The 21,325-nt window shown below is 40.2% G+C and overlaps 1 protein-coding gene across 2 annotated transcripts in view; it reads right to left on the bottom strand.

Annotated features, from left to right (window-relative positions):
- BMPR1B (bone morphogenetic protein receptor type 1B) overlaps nt 1-21,325 on the bottom strand; it is a 228,063-nt gene that overhangs the window by 181,060 nt on the left and 25,678 nt on the right. The window contains exon 2 of one of the 2 annotated variants that reach the window (XM_044429418.1): nt 17,201-17,299. The exons of the other annotated variant lie outside the window; for it this stretch is intronic. The gene's annotated coding sequence lies outside the window, so the exon portion shown is untranslated. The remainder of the gene's footprint in view (nt 1-17,200; nt 17,300-21,325) is intronic. 2 annotated transcript variants of the gene reach the window in all.

Here is a 21,325-nt window from a genome sequence, read left to right as displayed (position 1 = left end):
AAGTAACACACATGTACTAATAAAACATATGAAATGGGTCTGCTAATTCTCCAAGAGGAAGAAAGGCAGGGGATAAATGTAATGTAACAGTAATGATAGAAACAATGCAAGGTATGTTTCTACTTCTAAAGCAATGCCAATAGAATTTGCTGGTGTGTGATGGGCTTCCTTGGGAATAGAAACGTGTCCTCCCACCCCTTGAGACCCAAGGCAGCAATCCACCTCCGGGTGCCCTTCTTGAAAGAGATTAGGAGGGTGGATACCCAGAGGAGGGCCTTCTCTGCGGTGGCACCCCCAACTGTGGACGACACTTCCCAGAGAGGTTTGCCTGGCACCAACGCTTCTTGCCTTTCAGCGCCAGGTGAAAACCTTTTTATTTTCCCACTATTTTAATTGCTAATTTATCTTAACCTGTGCTTTTACATTTAATATTGGATGCTGTGCTACTTTTATTTTTATCTTTATCTTATTTTTGTTATTGTGAACCATCCTGAGACATCTGTGATGGGACAGTATACAAAAGTTTTAAATAAATAAATGTCCAGAAATAATAAATATCAATGTTTCTCTCATATCTCTACTTTAGTTTCATTTGTAACAGCTGCCTAATGAAAGTGTATTATTTACTGTAATGTTACCGCTATTTGGGACCTTTTCACCTATTAGGACCTTTAAGCAACTCAATACAATAAATGACTCAATGTTTCAAACGGCCAGGCTGCCACGTGATTGTGACGCTTGCAGCAGGCATTGCCCATGTGCTTTGGCTTTATCGCCGCATAGCGCTCCACATGTGCAAAGCGGGATGCTGACGTTTTCATCTTTCTCTGTATAACCCAAGCAAAATGAGGCAGAGTGGCTGAAATGGCGCACAAACATGTCCTACTTTTCACCCACGCATTGCTGTATGGTACGCCACATGAACGATAACATAAATCCAGCGATGCACATGCCCAGCCACCATTATCATTTGCAAACTTGCAAGGAAAAAATGTGACATGCACTGAAACGATCCAGCATGTTGCTGAACTTTGTTTTAAGTTGAACATATCTCATCCATATTCAAGAAAATGTCCTATTTTATCCATCACTTCTTTGAAACAGCCTATAGTTTCCATGTTTAGTATGAGCATAGGTCGCCACGGTGTCAAAGCAACAGGGCTGCAAGCAATCACACAGACATACATACGAACATCATCACTCACCCCATCTCTACTTACAGGACTCCAGAGAATTCAAAGGTCTGGCTAAATGTCATGTTCACCAGAGCTTGTAGCCCCATAGTGAATTTTCCTCTCCCAGCTGCAACAAGAAGTAGGAACTGCTCTGCTTAAGGCTATTGCACAGTGACTATTTCCCCCATCCCCATGCGGAACACTACCGATGATGTAAAATGGGTCTAGAAACACTACAAAACAGTCACATGCCTGGTATTACATTGCTTGAACAAAATCAGTTATCAACAGTACATACTCTTTTAAAAATGGGTTCTCTGAAATTAAAGCTATGCCTAACAAAGCTATGCCTTGCCTTCTAATAGCCAAGTCTCAAATCAGGCATTTGTTAGTTTGGAAAGTAAAATGAAGCTTGCTAAAAAATAAAAGATACACATACAGAGGACTTCCTAAGTATTCAGCAAAAAAGAACATTAAGTAAAATGAAAGAATTTAAACCCCTGAAATGTGGATACAAGGCCTTTCAGGGCTGAAGGGACAGTTCTCTGAACACTGAGGAGCAGCCCATCTCAATGTCAGGAGAGGGAATTCTGTATTCCCATTGAAAAGGATTCCTCTATCTGCTCCTGCCACCTATAATTTTGGTCACTGCCCCACTGTGGATACCTGAAAACCCAATTAGATATGATGAAAGCTCTTTCCTCTGCTGTGAGTAAAGGGGGTGGGCTAAAACAGCCTTCCCTAGTCTGGTGCCCTCCAGATATTCTGGACTACTCCCATAATCTGCTTATAGTTTATCATGGCTGTGGTTTGTGTGAGCTGAAGGTCAAAGCATCAGTGGTTCACCAACCTGGGGAAAGCTAGTAGAAAGCAACCAGAAGTTCAGCAGACTGTGTGAATCCATCCCTTATGTGGGAGCAAACTTTGCTCTTGCTCAGACACTGGAGTCACCATTCCATCTTTAATGTTCCCTCATAAGTGTAGTCAATTTATTTTTCTCATATAATTCAATGAACCAGTCATATTCCAATTAGTAAGACATAATTGGAACAGAAAACATTCTCTTTCACAGAAGCTGCAAAATATTTAGCCCCTGGCCCAGATGTCTTCTTGATTTACCCTCGATATGTTTACCTCTAGGAAAAAACAAATTATTTATGAGTAAAATTGTAGGATAGAATCTGTCTCCTCATCCCAATCTATCATGGGATGTCTTGGTCTCCACTGGCAGAGATTCCCAGGAGACAACCAGTCAAATCTCTAGCAATATAGGTTCCTTTTTCCTCTAACCACAGGGCATTTTTTTCTGTTTTATCATTTAAACTGTGCTTTAATCTAAATTTGTGTTCCATGTTACTGTTCTTAGTTCAGGAATTTAACGGTAATTTCAGAACTCCCTATAAGAGATTCACTCTGAAGGTGTTTAATAGTAAATATTTGTAAGCTTGTGCCAACATTCCAATAATTAGATTACGATGTGACACCAAAGACCCAAACCAAACGAATCTGGGAAAAATAGCATTCCATAAAATGTATCTGCTGTAAGAAAGCAAGCACTTCCTTAGTAACAAATACAGACCACAACTACTACAGTATTTGGAATAATACGTTGTCCTGTGTCAGTTTTAACCCAGCTAACAATGTGTGAAAATCAAAGATAACAGAAATGCAAAGAATACTTTTGGATGGTTGGTGTGGAAACATGAATACAACACATAAACCAAACATTTATTGACGCATCAAAGCATAAATGCTGCCTCCATATGGTGCCCATTTGGAGCGCCAAATGGGAAGCAATTACTGTTTGTTATAACAACACCACCCATAACCCCTATTCAGACTTAACATTTGTCAATGCATTCCATTCTGCAGTTTCTCATTCCAATCGTACCTTGCAAGAGAATGTTTTCTTTTTGTTTTCAGGGTCCCTATACTTACAAAATTAAATAATTTTTATACGCGGTTCATTCCACTCCTACTAGCTACAGGAGCAAACAAAAAATGTACTGCAATGGCTTTCTATACAAAGTCCTATTCTAGCTATTTTATCTATTAAAACTCCTATTTACCTACCTTCTTTACCCAAGCTCTCTGCTGATGCAAATCTACACAGCCACTATGAGGATGGAAGATTCCAGTGTACCTTAGACATGGAATGGATTGTGGGTGGTGTCCAGAAAACAAGGCCATGGCAGATCTTGTTCATGTTAGGATTTATGAACAACTGTAAATCCTATGTTGATTATGAACAATCAACAACTGTAACTGGAAATAGGTTACACTGTATGCTGAGATTTCAACCAAAATGTTCTTAGTCTTGTGCTTCAGAGATAACCCAGAAATTCACAAGTACAGTAACACTTGCATATCTCTGCCATTGTTTCCCTGCCAAGCAGATGATCAGGGAAAAGGCAAAAGGAAACCTACAATTGCTTTCCTTTCTTCAAGAAGAAATTGGAGAGAGGAAAGCTTTATGAATGTAAGAGCTTCCATGTGAGTCCTAAATCATATCCAGCAAAAAAGTAGCAGATTCGCAACCATTGGTATAAACTAGCCTTCCCCAACATGTTACCCTCCAGAAGTTTTGGATTTAAATGCTCATCAGGCCCACCAACATGATCAGAAATAGTATTATCCTAAATACCTGGCAGGCTGATCATATCCAAGGAAAATATTATAGCTGATATGAATGTTCTGGATACTTCCTGGATGTCCTAAATCAGCTCTGCCAAAATTGGTGCTCAACATATGTTCTGCATTCCAGTTCAAATATGCCCAAGAAAACATAGTCATTGCTCAGGAATCTTGGGAGCTGTAGTCCAAAATCTCCAGAAGGCTCAAGGCTGGAGAAGAATGGGCTAAATCAACTGAGACTGAATTTAGCAGCTTTATCTTATACTTAATAAGCTACGTTTTTAAAAGTTCACAACAATAAAATTCCATTCTTTATGTATTTCCAAACATGTTCCATTAACCAAAACTAATTGAACAGGAATGTTTGATTAGGGGGAAAAAGTAACCCACATGTAGTGTGAATTTCTCATGCTTCTACTGAAGTAATCCTACTAAATTCCATGGAAAGTCCACAAGTCACATTGAACACCAGTGGAAGTTACTGAACATACATGCCTTTGACTGTGGTCCTAATGTAGTTTGAAAGGGCAGAGAGCTGTTCAGGATTGTTAAGATTTTAATGTTATTCATTTATTTATTCTGCAACCAGAGGTTTTCCATAGCCAGCCATCAGGGAACAGAATTAATTGCTACTCTGACACCTCATGATTTGACTAGCATTGTATCCATTCAATAAGTTGTCATTTAATTTTATGAAACAATTCTTGTAGAAGTGGATAAAAGAGCAGTAGTTAAATGGTTTTTTCTGTTGAACTTTACTTAAGCAAGTATCCACATGAACAAAAGTTGATCTATGAATCCAGGAAGGCCATACACGTTTTTTCCTTTGACAGCAGAGCACAACTCTGCTGTCAAAGAAAACTGTTTGTAAAACATTTTGGCGAATTCTACCAGGTACAGCAGAACCGTCATATCTGTGCAGATCAGTGCCAAGGTCCCAGAGGTTGCCTGAAACAGTGGATAATAGCAAACACTATACTATAGCAGGTGAGCACTCATGAGCCACAGCAGACAGTGAGCTGCAAACTAAACTCAGATAAAGTATGTACATTTCTTTTCCCCAATTTCATTCATTCTTATCTCAGCACTGTAAGATTTCCTTTGGCACTTGATGACTTCTCTTTCAGGCTGAGGTCAACCACGGCTACTGAAAATGTGGCACCCGAACCAGCAGATACGGCGGCCCTGCTGCACCCACATTCTTGAAGTAGCTGTTTCAATTCCGCTCTACATCACCATCTGCCACCTTACTCTCACAGAACAAAACTGGTTATATACTAAAGGAAGGGTGACCCTATGGACCCTTGAGAGCATCTAGAGGGTCACAGGATTTTTCTGAGTTTCCACTCTGATGTCAGAGCTTGGACTCTGTGCTCACAGCACTTTCCCCACCTCATAGCCAGCATGGAGAAAAACATGCCAGCTTCTTTGTTTGAGATGCATGTGTGGTCTTGGAGGTTGAGTGGAAATTCTGGTGGACAAGGAAGGGGAAAATACTGCTGCAACAGAGATGCAATGCATTGTATTGGCACCTCAGCTTTCTTTCCTCCCATACTGAAGTGCTGCAGTTAGCAGATATTGGTCATCTAATTGCTTTGCAGGTTGGGAGGAACAAGGAGGCCGCCTTTACCATCTTATTTCCTCTATTCTGCATAAGACATCCATAAATCTTTGACACTGAGGGTTACAGACAACCCCATAGGATTGTACCTTCAGCCACATTCCTGTTCTGTTCATTTAACATGCCTCATAACCTGAATAGTACTTCTTTACAGCTCTTACCACCTGTGCAAATGTTTAAGGAACACCACTATACCTGAAAAGGCAATATTTGTAATTTAAACAAGGCTGAGATATGCCAAAATCACTGTACAACAAATTGCTATGGACTTTGTCATGCTGAGCTACAGGATTTTACTTTTCTCAAGATATACCTGTGAAAGAATTACAGCTTTTAGCAATTGTACAAATGATGCTATTGTATGTTTAACTATACAACTGCAAATACTTTAGAATATTTAAAATAATATTTTAACAATGTATGATAAACTCTCTCTCACAAATAATATTTTACCTTGTGAACAAAGTATGTGGGAGGTGCTTTTCTCTTTTTTCAATTCAAAGCAGCAAAGAACTGGATTCTACCATAGCTATCCATCCATTCATCCATCCATGAAGACTACAAAATCAGTGGCAAGTTACTGATTTCAGCAGTCTGCTATAGTCTTTCCAAGAAAAGGTACTGGAATGTATGTGTTGAACTAAGTACGTGTAGAAAATAATGTAAACATAAGAAAATGTAAAATCAAATTCTTTCTCATACAGCATTACCTGGCAGAGTGATCCTATGGCCTAGATAGAGTCTAAAAGATCATAGGATTTTTTGAATCCCAGTTCTGATGCTGAACAACAGCTCTGACAAAGAACTGTGATGCCAGAGGAGTATGGAAGTAACCTTCGCCTCTGCACTTCTCCCACCTTACACAGGATGTCCATAATCCTGAGTCCAGAGGGTTACAGGAAGTCTCATTAGACTGTGCCATAAGTAAAATTCATGTAGCTTGAATTCACACCTACATTCTATGGGTTGACTACAGAGCAGAAATTCTGGCAGTGATTGTGGTGGTTGTGCTGTTACAAAACATCTAGCTGGAGACTTCACACAATACTGAAATAAGAGAAGCACACATTTTCACAGCTATAATAGATCGTGCATGTTGTCTTAGCATGCATGTTAGGATGTTGTTCAAGTGTGTGCACGATGGCTTCTGTTCATAAACAGCTGGGTTTAATTCTTTTAACCCATGTGAATATTACATATCACTATACATGATGTTACATTGCCATTGTAACATAGTTATGCAGCAGGTTGGCAAAAAGTGGGTTAAAATGCTCAGACTTAGGGTATTTATAAAAATTGCCTCTGAAAATTAAAGTCTGAAGATAAATGGCTGTGATATTCAATGATATATTCTCATTTGAAAGAGAATTATAAAAAAAAGAATTAATGAGAGTTATCATGGTTCCTTCTCACGTGAAGGGTGGGAACACAGATGTTCAGCTATACTTGCATCCGACACTGGTCACAGTCCTTGTACAAGCCAGCATCACTTCCAGCAACCATCACTTGGTCCAAGCACAACACATCACACCATGCCACACAATGGACTGTATGACCAAAAACTGAGCTGCATCATGTTTGCACCCACACTGTACAGTAATCAATGGGGTGGGAAGAAGGGAGAGTGGCTTACCTACCTCACTCCATGATAAATAAGAGAAAAGAAAAGACTAGAACAGCCATGGAGTAATGCATATTTTAAAGATAAGATTTCCAAAAGCATTTCTAGTAGAGCCACATGGAAACAGTTGGTTTTATGGCTCCTGCATTTAATGGAAGGCAGATGATACAGTAATCCCATCAATCAAATGGTAAACACCAAGCTGGGAAATATCCTGCTTCCACAGTGCTGGTCCCAACAACTGCAAAAAGCTAAGAGTCAAACAACACAAGCATCATTCTCAGTGGTCCTCCACTGGGAACCTCTGCCAAGGAAGTGAGGTGGGTGGCTACTTAGAAGAGGGGCATTTCTGCAGTGGTACCACAGGTGTGGAATGAACTTCCAAGACAGACTCACCTGAGACCTACTTCATGCTGCTTCAAGCACCAAGTGAAAACCCTGTTTTCCCAGGAATGTTAGCCTTTTGGTCTCTGTTGTTTTAAATCTAATCTTCACACTGCAGCTAAGTTTTATTTTGACTTTCACTTCTGTTTTATACTATAGTTTTAAACCTTCACACTTTTATAATGTATTTTATGCTGTATCTTATGGCTTTTATTCTTGTGAGCTACCCAGAGAACATCTGGTATTGGTCAGTATAGCATGTAATAAATAAATAAATTGATAGATGGATGAAACCATTCTATATACATTTTGTGGACTTTTCCCGATCAACTGCACATTGACAGAAGCAGATTCTTTTGCACTTCCCAGATTTGCATTCATTTGCACCTGTATAAATCTGCACTTCTTAAAAAGTGCAAATTCCTCCAAAACACATAAATGCACATTTTTAGTTGGTGTATTTTATTTTGCATATTCTTCTATGTCTTAATCTTAGTAAAACTTTTGAAAACTGAAATGGTCCACAGAACCCTTTCAACTTGGAAAAAAGCCCATGTCCTACAGAACTCTTGAATCAGATACACAGAAATCCAAAGTCATTTGAACCTGCTGCAGATCTCTCTGACACCCCTAACTGTAGTTCCTGTGGAACAATTATCATTTCAGACTATGCAGAGGAAATGGCATATTTTAGTATGTCTGCATTTTAAAAAGTCTCTTGCATACAGAAATAGTGTGTCAAAGAGACTGGTCCTTTCCTACTCTCATGTGGTAAAAACAATGTTCCTCTTCATTAATATACAGGGGCCCTTAAATCCTCCAGCTGCAAGTGCTGTACAACAAGATGTTCCCTTTATGTAAAGTGGGCTTTAAGAGGTCCTGCTGCCAAAATTGTTCCTGCTCTCTTTGCATCGGGTTGCATGCAGCAATCATCCTCTTTACCAACACTCATTTGTGATTTACTAATAATATCCATAAAAGAAGCAGAATAACACTGGGTACAGGTTAAGAGGCATGCCAGTTTAGCAATCTATCTTCAAATAAACCTATAAAGCATTTTTCCAGCTGAAAAAGTGCTTTCTAGTCTACAATAGCACCCAATAGTATTAACCCAAACAGGGCTACAAGAAGCATCCAGCATAAACAATATATGGCACATCAGGATTAAGAGTGCATGGCTCTTGCCAAGTCCAAGATGTCTCCCTGGAGTGTGTGTGCGCGCATGCACATGCCCCCCTGCAAAACAATGTGGGATGTTGCTGGGGAAACTGCTGGGACAAGAGGGAGCCACTAAAACGTGTAGCAAACCTTTGCCCAATTTAGTATGAACTCCTTCTGCTCTGTAGAAAATGGAACAGGGAATAGGAGGAAGGAAAATTCCCTCCTTCAAGCAATGGTGTAGCCAGGTGATTTTAAACCTCATTCAAAATTGTCTTTTGGAGGCCCCCTTTAGATAGCCATGAGAAGTATGCAACATTTCTGTTTACCCCACAACTACCATTCCATGATTTATAATCGCTTCTACATTCCTTCTTTGTTAGAATTACAACAAAACTTTTGTCCAACCTAATTTATAACAATAATACCCTGAGCATAGGCAGAGGGCATTTTAGACTCAGTTAAAGCATGTTGCCGTCATGATTTCAGGAACAAAATGGGGTCATTTGGGCATGTTTAAAGCAGGAGCTGACCTCTGGACCCAAGGCATGCCTGAGCCAAACCACTCTTCACAAGCTTCCTTCTGCTCCTGGTCTTCAAGTTACAATCTTATGTTTATTTTAATGTTACAAATGGCTGAATTTGGAAGAATGAGAATGGAAAAGAGAGATGGGATTCATATTGGGTGAAATGGCCTTTGAGGCTGCAAGAGCTTGGAGCCTTAGTAGAACTAGAGGGGAAGGGCAACAGTTTAAGCCTTCAGGTTCAACCACCTGGAACAAATTACTCTGTTCCCACTGGGTGGGCTGAATCATTCCTCTGAGTTCCACACCAGCAAAGCTTTAAAAATCACAGGTAAATCAAATATTGAGTAACATTAAAACAGAAATAGATATTTAACAGGCCTGCTCTCAAAACAGTGGAATATAGTCCAATTTACCTAGCAGATAATCTGCAAAGGTTCACAAGGAAGTATAATGCTTATGTAGTTGGCTTTAAGATTGTCACTATACAGCACCGAGAAGAAAAGAATACCTAGCTGTGAATTATTGCACAAAGCAACATCATGGTAATGTAATAAAAGAAATTGGCCTTTATGCTGCCATGCCAATTATATGCCCCACCAGGCAAATTCTGATAAAGAGAAACATCTTGGAATAATTACAGGGATGGCATTAAGATAATTAAGAAAATTACTTAAAATCAATAGAGCTCAAAAATGTTTAAGATGATAAGAATCTATCATTAAACTTCTGAGAGTGCAGCAAATTACAAGAAAAGTGTTACAACTCGAAGAAGCTTGTGTTTCATTTGATGCCTCCTCAGCACTCTAATGGCAAACTCCAAATCTTCCCCCACCCCCACCCCGGAAAAAGTAGTAATGTCATGGTACACATGAAAGCTCTCCTCTACTCTCAGGTAGCTAATGGCACATGACAACAGCCATCACTATTTTAATTAGGTACAGTTTTATCCAGACTATTTTCAACATTTCAACTCTATTAAATATTATATTTTGGAATTTTATACTATATTTTAGTGTACCAGGATTTTTCAATTGTATCCATACTGTCGCATTTTGATGGATTATTGCAAATTGTCCAGAAAGCCTCAACTATTGGGCAGTATGGGAATAACAACAACCGCAGCAACAATGACTCCATTAACAATGTATCTGATAAATATGAAACTTTAGATATGAACTCCTTCCTACAGTGTGATACTACTTATTTTTACTGAAGCATCATATATATTTTGTGGAGCTTTACATTTTATATTTGTATAATTTTTATTTCTAAGCAAAAACCCAGAAAAGCAAGATAAATATATTCACTAAACATTGCAGGAACTCCAGACAAATGCTCACCTTCCATTTAGAGAGTGATGCGATGTCCTGTACACATGCTAGATCAGAAAAGTTGGAGCTGAGTCTCCGTGCTTGTAGCACCCTTCCCTGTAGCGTCAGGCTGGTGCAGAAGGAACTACATTGGCCGCTCCTCAACATTTGTAGACTGACCTTGGAGAAGGGGTTTGAGGAGAGCAGAGGGGAGGAGACCAACACCTCCAAAGAAGCTTTCTTCCCTCCCCCACTGAAGCACAAAAGTTAGCTAAAAGCAGCCATCCAATTGCTTTGCAAAGTAAGAGGAGTACAACAGCAACCTCTACCCAACATAGGATGCCAACATCCTCCAAGTTTGGAGGGTTACTGGCAGCATCTCTGGATTACAACTTCAGTCAACAAAACAAGTGGAGAAAATGTCATGAACCCAACTTCAACCAGCATTCAGGACATCAGTGCAGAGCAGAGCAAGCAAGTCAGCAGAGCAAGGAACAGAATTATTGAAACTGGGACCTAACACTGAGCCGCATACCCCTCTAGAGGCTCTTTCTATTTAGATCTATGTAAAACACACACAGCCTGACAAAACTTTCCAAACCAATTCCACTGGGTAATCCTTACCTCCACATTTCATGTTCCTCAGTACTTGCTCATTAATGCAAGCAGCACACCAGGTAAGAACTGGGAGAGAAGATTCAAGCTGGAAGAAGATTCCTTTAAAGCTACCCATTTCTCAGGAATGGAAGAAACTACCTCTCCTGATTACTTCTCCTGCCTTGAAATGGTAGTGAAGAGTAGGAGGGTTATAGTGACGATGTCAGAGCTAGGAAGCCACCTGAGCAAAAAATTGCTCTCTGTGAACTAGTTGCTGCTCTGCAGAAGCCACCTCTGACTACTCTCTGATCACTGTCTGGATTGAAACATTTCTCTCCTGTTCAAACTCTATTGCCAAAGATGGTGTCTCTCAGCCCTCCAATGGTATTGCGGGTGGAGGATGTTGGAGGTGAACTGTTCTTTACTGGATATTTATAATGCTTGTGGAGTTCTGAACCACTTAAATAACATACAGATGGATCAAAGGGCATTATTTTGTCAAATTCTCACCCTAACCCAAGGATAGACATGCAGTCCTCTAGATTGCTCCCACCATAGGCTATATGAACTATGGCTGATAGGAACTGCATGCCAAAACATCTGCAGGGCTACAATGGGCCCATCCCAATGTCATCCATATCAGAATGGTGTGATTTTTCTACATCATCCGCTTACACGGTCATAGTGGCTTCCCAAAAAGACCAATGACAATAGCAAAACTATCTCATCTTACGCTAGACGTGCACTTCAACCTTTGTCCAGAGATATTGAGAGCCAGTGTGACATAGTGGTTAAGAGCCTGGGACTGGGACTCAGACGATCTGGGTTCTAGTCCCCGCTCGGCCATGGAGCCAACCTGGTGACTTTGGGCCAGTCACAGACTCTCAGCCCAACCTACCTCACAGGGTGGTTGTTGTGGGGATAAGATGGAGGAGGAGAATGCTGTAAGCTGCCTTGAGCCCTTTGTAGGAAAAAGGCAGGATATAAATCCATAAATAAATAAATAAATAAATATTTGGATGTGCACATGGTGGGCATGTTGTGAGCAGAGCCAGCTGGATCTGGGGGTCAGACTAGATGGCCCGGGAGACCCCTTCTGACTCGCACTGTTTCTATGTTTCTATATTTCTGAGTGTTACTAATACTGGCAAATTGGAATTTTCCCCTAACTTAATGCATTTTAACATTATTTCCTCTAATATATGAAATTTCACATATATTTTTAATTGGAGAACTCCACTGCAACCTTTGGAGAACCATGAATTTCAAAGGGTAACTGGGTTTAAGTTTGCACAGTGGTCCAGTGTGCAAAATTACGTGAGTTCACATTAAAACCTGAACTGCATTCTTCACCAATCCCTAGTTGTAAGAAATCAAAGTGATATGGATACTAAGGCAGATCCATTAAATAGGATAATATTCTGAATGCCTGAGTTTTGATTCAGAACCATACACAACACACCATGAAAAAGAACAATTTCTCTTGTTTTATATGGTCACAGCAGATTCATGTTGCAACCATGTGACATTTGGTCCTGGACTTGAGTTTTAAACAAAATAAAGGCTAGCAGTTGTCAATTTTAAGTGACAAGAAACCCTAAAAAAGGGCAAAATTACCTTCTAGTCACCAAGAAAGAGACAGAACTTCAATCAGAATGACATCCATATAATATGATCCTGAAATTAATATGAATACAAGAGGGAAAGAGTAAATCCAATACCTGACTAAGACCAATTTGGAAGCCTGCATATCTATCTATAAAAACAAAATTGTGATCCATTTGCCCACTGAAAAATGAGTTATGGTGAGTCATTATCCCTCGATTAGCTTCCCCAAAACTGTTGCCATCCAGATGTTTTAGATTTCATCTTCCATCAGCCCCAGCCAGGATGAACAATGATCAGGAATTTTGGAGGTCACTCCCATCTGGAAGTCACCAGCTTATCTAAAGTAACTGGCTTGCAAATTCTGTTCCTACAGATTTCAGACCAGTAAAGAGGCACTCAAAGAGGGGAGAGCACATTTGGCCTAGGAATATCCAGCTACTGAATTCTAATACTTTATATACAATCTAAGTAGACAACAGTCCATTGTTCTTAGGATGATTTGTTTCCATATTAATGTTAATGGAAACAAACTAAGAAAATGCAATTTCAAGGTAAAGGATGCCTAAAGGTGTGCACTACACTCAAATTCAGTTTCTTATTTTACAACAACCACTATGTGCTACAGTCTGATATTCAAGTGGGGTCACTTGAAACACTCTTTTAAGAAATCTAAGGTGTGAGGACTAAGAAATTAATTTGTATTTACAAATTCCATACAGCTTGAAGCAGCTGATCCTGCCTAATCTTGGAAGCTAAGCAGGGTTGAGTCTGGCTGAAATCTGGATGGGTGACTTAAATGTTGTGAACCACCCAGCCAGTTTTAGCTATGTGTGGTACAGAAATGTAATGATAATAATTAGCTAAATCGGGGATTTTCAAAGAGTGTCCTACTTGTTTTTTATCAGCATTAGAGAAGTCTTACAGCAGACCTTTCAAATATAAACCAAGATATATTCCAAGACAGACTGGGGAGTCATAAGCAGCCACAACATATCCCAGTATGTTTAGAAATCTTGCAAATATGCTCTTTTACTGCAAAGGAACTGAAAATGCTTAAAAACTGTTAAAGAAAGTGAAGGAAGCAGAACATTACAAACTGTACAACAGTTTATCTTTTAATATGCAGCCACAGCAGTAGTACATATGCCATTGCGGCAAAAGGAATATATGCATATCCAGTTCTACTGGATGTCAGCATTGTGATGTAACCCTTAGTCACAGCTAGATTCTTCCACAAAGCCCATAAGCAGGGAAAGGCCCTTCCCTGTAATCAATCATTCTCAGCATCTGGTATCCAGAAGCATTTTGCCTGTAATGGTGAGTTCTTGCTTAGCCATCACAGATCAAGTCTACTGCTAGATATCTCTTCAATTAAATTCTAAAATCAAGTTGGTGGCAATCGTCACATGCTGTGGCAATAATGACTCTAAGTTAATTATGCACTGCATGAAGTAAATATTTAATGCTAGGCTTCCTGCTTTTTTCATCAGGATTGTTTGAGGAAGCAACTGTATTCTTATGAAATTTTCCCCACTTCTATGGTAGCTATACCAATGGGTGCCCTTTTCCTAGAAACAATCCCATATGGAAAGGTATAAGTTTTCCTTTCCTATGAGGACCATAGCTACAGATGTGTCCTGTAAGACTGGGAGGGAGAATGGGCTTCCCTACTGGTGGGCCACTTCTTAGCAAGAGTCTCCCAAGGGAAGAAAACATTGATCAGTTACCAGCCAGGCCAAGTCTCCAAAGGCATGCTCTAGTGTCAACCTGCTTAAAGAACTTCTGTAGGGACTAGGCCTGCTCTTCCCAAATACAGTCTTCCAAGCCTGTCACTTCAGAAACTGAATCAGGACTAGAAGATGAGGTAGGCTTTGAATTCTTAACTGAAAGTCCAGCAGTCCCAACAATAAGTCAGAAGACCAGTGAGAACCAGACCACACCAGGGATAATCCACTGAACAAGCAGTCAGATTGGGGGATATGACAGGATCAGTCCTGTACCCTACAGTCCTGTAGGGTGTCAAATGGTCAACAAGGCAGACCAACTGAGTAGCATCTGATGTTCCCATTGTCTTCCCAACAAGCAACAGGAACCACCCTGAGAGTACAGGTAATTCTTTTTGTTTGGGAATGGAAAGTTTCAGTTTTGAACCAACTTCTTAGCATCAAATCCTATTTCCCTAATAGCTGGTGTTCTGACTCCACTGGTATCTTTTGTTAATGACTCCTGCAATACTCCTCTTTTGTTTCACAAAGCCAGCGTAGCTGTCCAGTTTAACATAATGAAAGCTGCAGTTAGGAGACTTCTGACCTAATGTTCTTGCTGCATATTTAAGCTAACAGTTTCTCATCTTTTAAGGAAAGAATCAAGCTGTTTTTTTCATTTGATAGTTGTATTCTAATTTATCACACACTTGGTTTGGTTTTTCAGTTTGCTTGTTTCCTGCTTTTCCTGAGGGGAAATACCCCTGAAAGAAGAAAAATCATGTAACTCTGAAATCCTGCAATTTCTTTTGCTGTAACTATTTTATCATACAATAGTCAATTTATAAGAGCGAATATTTATATTTTAAAAATCACAAATTCTTTTTTTTTTACTTGCAGTGACATTGCCATGTTAAAAAATAACCATGTGAAGGTAAACAAAAGGAACTATTTGTTATAATGACAGATGGTATTCAGCACAGAGCAAGCCAAGACGTGGAAGAGAAAGTTGGCCTGTGGTCAAACTAGCCTCAGGTTAGAGGAAGGTAGATTTGAAGTAGCAGCCAGGAAAGTATCCATGGGTATACAGAGCAAATTCTGTTTACTGGTAATCAGCCTGACTATAAGATGTCAACAAAGAGTTCACTTAGTTTGCAAATGATCAATTTGCATATGTCCTTCTCAAAAATGCATTGATAATTGCTACTGGGCACATTAGATGCTTCTAGCTTGTTTTCAATCTGATATTTAATGAGTGCCTTCTGCAAGTGCAAAGGAAGAATACTCACTTTCTCTGAAGCAGTAACCATATGACCATATCCATACTATTCCAAACTTGACTGATAATGGAACAGCTTTAATTTTTTTAAAGGGTCATCCTTTTCTGATCCCACTAGATCTATGTAAGGGAGTTACAAAGTTCTGTGGCTAAATTACTCCTCAGTGTAAGGATCAAAGAAAGATTTCCCTGTAAAGGTTAATTTTTGGTTTTGTATGACTTGTACATAGAAAAACGCAAACAGATTTTTTTCTCTTTATTCATGGACCATCCACCATCATACAATATTAGACTAAAATCTAACTTCATCACTGGTTACTTAATATTACAAATTACATTCTATGTCTAGTTAAATCCCTCCATTTGCCACAAGTATTCCCCTGTAGAGGAACAGCATCTTAACAGAAATACATTCTTAGATTATTCTCCTTGAACTGGCTTTTTGGTCATTGTGCCAAGTCCACATTGCGCCTATTAAGACATACTTGGCTAACCAAGAAAGCAACCTCCTAAATCACTTCCAGATCCATACCTGGAACAATGCAATATATCGCAGGACTAAAATCATTTCAAATGCTTGTCAAATATCTGTCTAGGAATCTGCAATGAAAATGTCGCCATCCCTTAAGAAGCAAAACAAAATCCATAACAGAACTGGAGAAGGAACTCATCCAAATAAGCAAATAGAAAAGCCTACCAGGAGATAGAATTACAAATTATTCCACATATACATTTTTCCTTTAAAAGAGAAAGAAGAACTTAGTTTGGCAGCAAAATGCCAGCAACCTTAAACCTCTTCATCTCTTTCAATCTGCATCATCTCAAGTTGCTGGCACAAAGCATATTGCACTATTCATTACAAGTTGTATTTTGTGAGTTTAGACATCTTCTTCAATCCCTTCTTGAATAGATGTCCTTTTTTCTGTTAAAATTTATTTCAAAAATTCTTCAGAAGCCTGATCACCAAAGCTGACTGAAAAAACATCTGAATGAAAATGAGTCAATGACACTGATTTGTACGTATCACTGATACACCATGATATATGCTGAAATCTAGCTGTCCAAACTCACTTCTGCAAACAAGTTATGGTTTGCTAGCCACCTGCAAACAGATAAAAGCCATGATTTTATATTGATTGACAAACTTATTGTTACTCACTTGTTTAAACCACAGCTTGTCATGATGTCTGAGCCCAACACAGTGACTTATCTCTAGTTTGTTCATTCTGCTATCTACCTTAAGCAGATGCACCAGGCAAGAGCAAAATGAAAACAAGCAACTACAGAAGCTGGCAAAATGGGTAAGAGAGCAAAATGTCAGAAGCATCAGAAAACAAGCTGTGATTTTGTTGTTCATTTTGTTGTTTATTTATGGCTAAAGTAACAAACCATGGTTCACTTAAACTGTTGCTTGGCATTATAGAATGGGCAAACACAGCTAGCAGATGCTACAAAGCCCTGGCAGCTACAATTGGTTCTACAGGCAAAGGCAGCTCTGGGAAGCGTTAAAAAACTTTCTGTAGCTCTTATCTTTGCTACCGTTAGTGCTTTCCCCCCGGCCAAGTCACTCATGGTATCCTTACTAGTCACTAGAGCGCAGCGTCCTTAGTAGACCACAAAACTGGGCACAATGTTGATTCCCATCTCTATTCTCTCTGCCAGCCAGTCTCTCCTTTCTCAAGCTGTGAATGGAAAAAAAGTGAAGGGAATACTTTAAGAGAATTGCAGACATTCCAAATAAAGTTGGCCATGTACAGTTTCTATATCAAGCATGTTGTTATTTTGGCCTATTATCTGTTTCACAGTTTTGTATCTTCTTCACATCATCTCCACATCCCTTTAAAAAAACAAAACAAAACTGCACACTGTCCAGATGCGTTCCCATGACACAAGTATAGTTTATTCAAGGGAAACGGATATTTATATATAATAGATAGTATTACCTCACAGGTGCACCAGCTGATTAACACTCTTAATATGACATTGAATTTTTGCAGAAATCCTCTTTTTTTAAACACAGGAATTGGAATGCAGGGGTGCACCTATGTAGGGATTTCAATCCTATTGTACTTTTTGGTAAGTGAAACTGTAGAACAGATCTAGGCAGCCTTTTGTCTTGAGGGATCTGCTTAGTTCTTGCAATGACTTTTGAAAGAACCCCAAAGTCCACCAGATTGGAGTAAGGTATGAAAACAACAGCTCAGGAGATAGACATGGGTTTAGTTCAGTCAAACTGCCAAACATAACTTAACATTCTAACAACAAGCACAGGAGGGCTGTGGACTTACACTCTCCTTGTCCAAAGGAGGTATTTTGGAGTGTGGCTTCCATTTCTCATTAAGCACGGCTTGCCATGTCTCCTGAGCCCATCACACAGTGGTTAATCTTGATTGTTTGAAACATATCAACTTCTTCAAACCAAAGTTTAAGAAGCTATGTTGTTTCAATAAAATTAAAATAGTTTTTAATTTTAATAGTTAACATGAAGTACAATGCAGGCTTTCGATGCAACAATGAACTATGGTTCATCTAAAATGGAAGCAGGCAATTTCAAAATTCTCTGTGTGGCTCCAGCAGAGATGTGTGTGTGGGGGGGGGGGGGGAGCCCAGGACTTAACTATGCTTCATCCTCAGAATTTGTTATAATGGTTTTGTATTATGCATAAACCAGTTTATAAAATGAGCAGTAAGGAACACCATGCTGATGGGCAAAATTTGCTTTCAGTGCCATAACTGAGCTCACAGTCCTTCTGCACAGATAACTGCTTCCTGATTTTCTCCTAAATTATATTGCTCCTATAATATGGTTTTGGGGTTTCCTGGAGGTGGGGAGTTATGTTGTTATTATTGTTAACCAATTGTGAATCAGAAACTCTAGTGCAAATCAACAAGTCTACCAATAGGTCCTCCGATCTAGAGCAGTTCCATGGAAGTGGCTCCCATTTCTAAACATACATAATGACTAAACAACAGAGCATGTTTTACATGCATCAAGTTAATAATTATCAAGTTAGCTTTGTTTTTTTAAATGTATCTGGACTGTTTCTCCTGCTGTTTTAGAAATGGTGCCCAACAGACCATAGGCATTAGCTTGCCAATTTATTTTCATATAAAGATGAAAGGAAAGATAATTTAGTATGCTATTTACCAACTGAAGGGTCACACTTCATCACATGCAACTGTACCCATAGCCATTTTCCAAGAATGCCATAAAATCTACAAATGTTATACAGTAGCTGATTTTGTCAAAGTCCACACAGCTTTCAAATTAACTCATTTTTCTACATCCTACAGCAGTGAGAACAATGTTTAATGCAGAGGTTTTTAAGTAAATAAATTTATCATTTCTATTCTAGAGCAATGACCTCACCAATGAATGTTAAGCAAATATCCAAGAACAACCATTGTTCAAAAGCATGCAGGTATAATTTTAAAAAATTAGCAGCCCAAGACCCTATGCTGCTTTCAGCATGTAAATAGGAAGAGGAAGGGGAGACAAGTGGTGGGACCACTAAAGAAGGAGATCCAGTGACTGATATGAGGGAACAGGCACAGATGCTAAATGAGTATTTTGCCTCTGTGTTCTCCCCAAAGCAGGACGGGGGATATCCACATAGGAGATTAGATGAGGCTGGGGACGTAGGGGCACAGTTTAGAGTCATCCCCCTTGAAGTCGAGGAGCTCCTCAGGGCATTGGACATTACAAAGGCACCAGGCCCTGACAGGTTACACCCAAGAGTACTTAGAGAGTTGGCAGGGGTTCTCTCACACCCACTGGCCTCCATTTTTGAGAACGTGTGGAGAACAGGTGAAATTCCAGAGGACTGGAGGGTGGCATCAGTGGTCCCAATTTTCAAAAAGGGTAGTAGAAAGGACATGGGGAATTATAGGTTAGCCTTATGTCAATTGTAGGAAAAACAATGGAAAGGCTCATAATAGAGATCTAGTGATGCCAGATAGGGAAGGGAGGCTGACAGCCACACAACACGACTTCCGCAAAAACAGGTCCTGCCAGACAAACCTTGTGGAATTCTATGACAAGGTTTCAAGATGCTAGATGGAGGGGATGCAGTGGATGTGGTATACATGGATTTCAGCAAGGCCTTTGACAAAGTGCCCCATGATATCCTGGTGGAGAAACTGAGGAGTTTTGGGATACACCAAAGCACTGTCCAATGGATTAGGGCATGGTTGACTGACTGAAAGCAGAAGATAACCATTAACGGGGAATCATCAGGATGGTGGCCAATGACAAGCGGGGTCCCCCAGGGCTCTGTCCTGGGGCTGATCCTGTTTAATCTTTTCATTAACAACATGGAAGAAGGGGTGAACAGTCTGCTGATCAAATTCACAGACAACACTAAAACTGGAGCAGTGGCCACAACTGAGGAGCAGGTACTCCAGGTCCAAAAGGATCTGGACAGACTATGGAAGTGGGCAGGAGACAACAGGATGACGTTCAATGTGGATAAGTGCAAGGTCTTGCACTTGGAGCATAGGAATAGCTGTCATAAGTACAGGTTAGGTGACAAGTGGCTGGAGAGCAGCACTTGTGAAAGGGACCTCGGGGTGCTGGTTGACTGCAGGCTAAACATGAGTCAGCAGTGTGATGCGGTGGTCAAGAGGGCGAACACCACCCTTGGTTGCATAGCCAGAAGTGTGGCTTCTAGATCAAGAGAGGTATTACTACCACTCTACACGACTCTGGTGCGACCGCAATTGGAGTATTGTGTTCAGTTTTGGGCCCCACATTACAGAAAGGATATAGCCAGGTTGGAGTCAGTGCAGCGTAGGGCCACAAGGTTGGTGGCTGGTTTGCAGGGGATGCCATATGAGGCGAGACTGAGGGAACTGGGTCTCTTCAGCCTGGAGGAGACTCAGAGGGGATATGTTGGCGACATACAGGTATGTGAGGGGATGTCACATGGAGATGAGTAGAGACCTGTTCTCCCCTGCAGAGGAAGGCAGGACACGCTCCAATGGAGCAAAGCTCAGGGAGCCAAGGTTCCATTTGGATGCCAGGAAGCACTTCCTGACAGTCAGGACCCCAAGGGTGTGGAATGGGCTTCCACAAGAGGTCGTTGAGGCCCCATCAGTGCGAGTGTTCAAGGATAGGCTGGACGTCCACATGGTGGGCATGTCGTGAGTGTAGCCGGCTGGTGCCGGAGGTCAGACTAGATGGCCCAGGAGACCCCTTCTGACTTGCTCTGTTTCTATGTTTCTACTGCTGACAATTTCACCTACAAATACCATTTTTTTCTCTTACTTAAATACCTGTAGGGTACTCAGCAAGGAGTTACAACAACTTAGAGATATTAACCTTCCAGCAGCAAAGCAACAACTTGTCTTACTACAGAAATAAGCCAAAAAATACCATTGTGTTTGTATCATAACGAGCCTGATTATAATACACCCAGCCATGAATGTCCAAGTTATGAACAAACCCTACTTAGCAAACCCAGAAATCTCACCTGTTTGTCATTAAGACATTTTAGCATTGAAAGATGCTATTTTACAAGTTTTTTGTTTCAATCAGCTGGAAAGGAAAAAAAATGGGGGGTGCTCACAACATTGGGGCCCTCCTCTGTACAGTGAGTCGATGACTCCAGTCTGTGCTAATAAGGCCATTCTTTTCCCTCCTTCCTACTTGGAGAAGGGCTTTCTTTCAAAAAGAAAGTCCAAAAAGAAAAGAAAGGCTTCATGGTGTT

The sequence above is a fragment of the Varanus komodoensis genome, unplaced genomic scaffold (assembly GCF_004798865.1).
Source record: "Varanus komodoensis strain SLA01 unplaced genomic scaffold, ASM479886v1 scaffold2, whole genome shotgun sequence".
Taxonomy (NCBI): Eukaryota; Metazoa; Chordata; class Lepidosauria; order Squamata; family Varanidae; genus Varanus; species Varanus komodoensis.
This window is presented reverse-complemented; position numbering and strand designations above follow the sequence as displayed.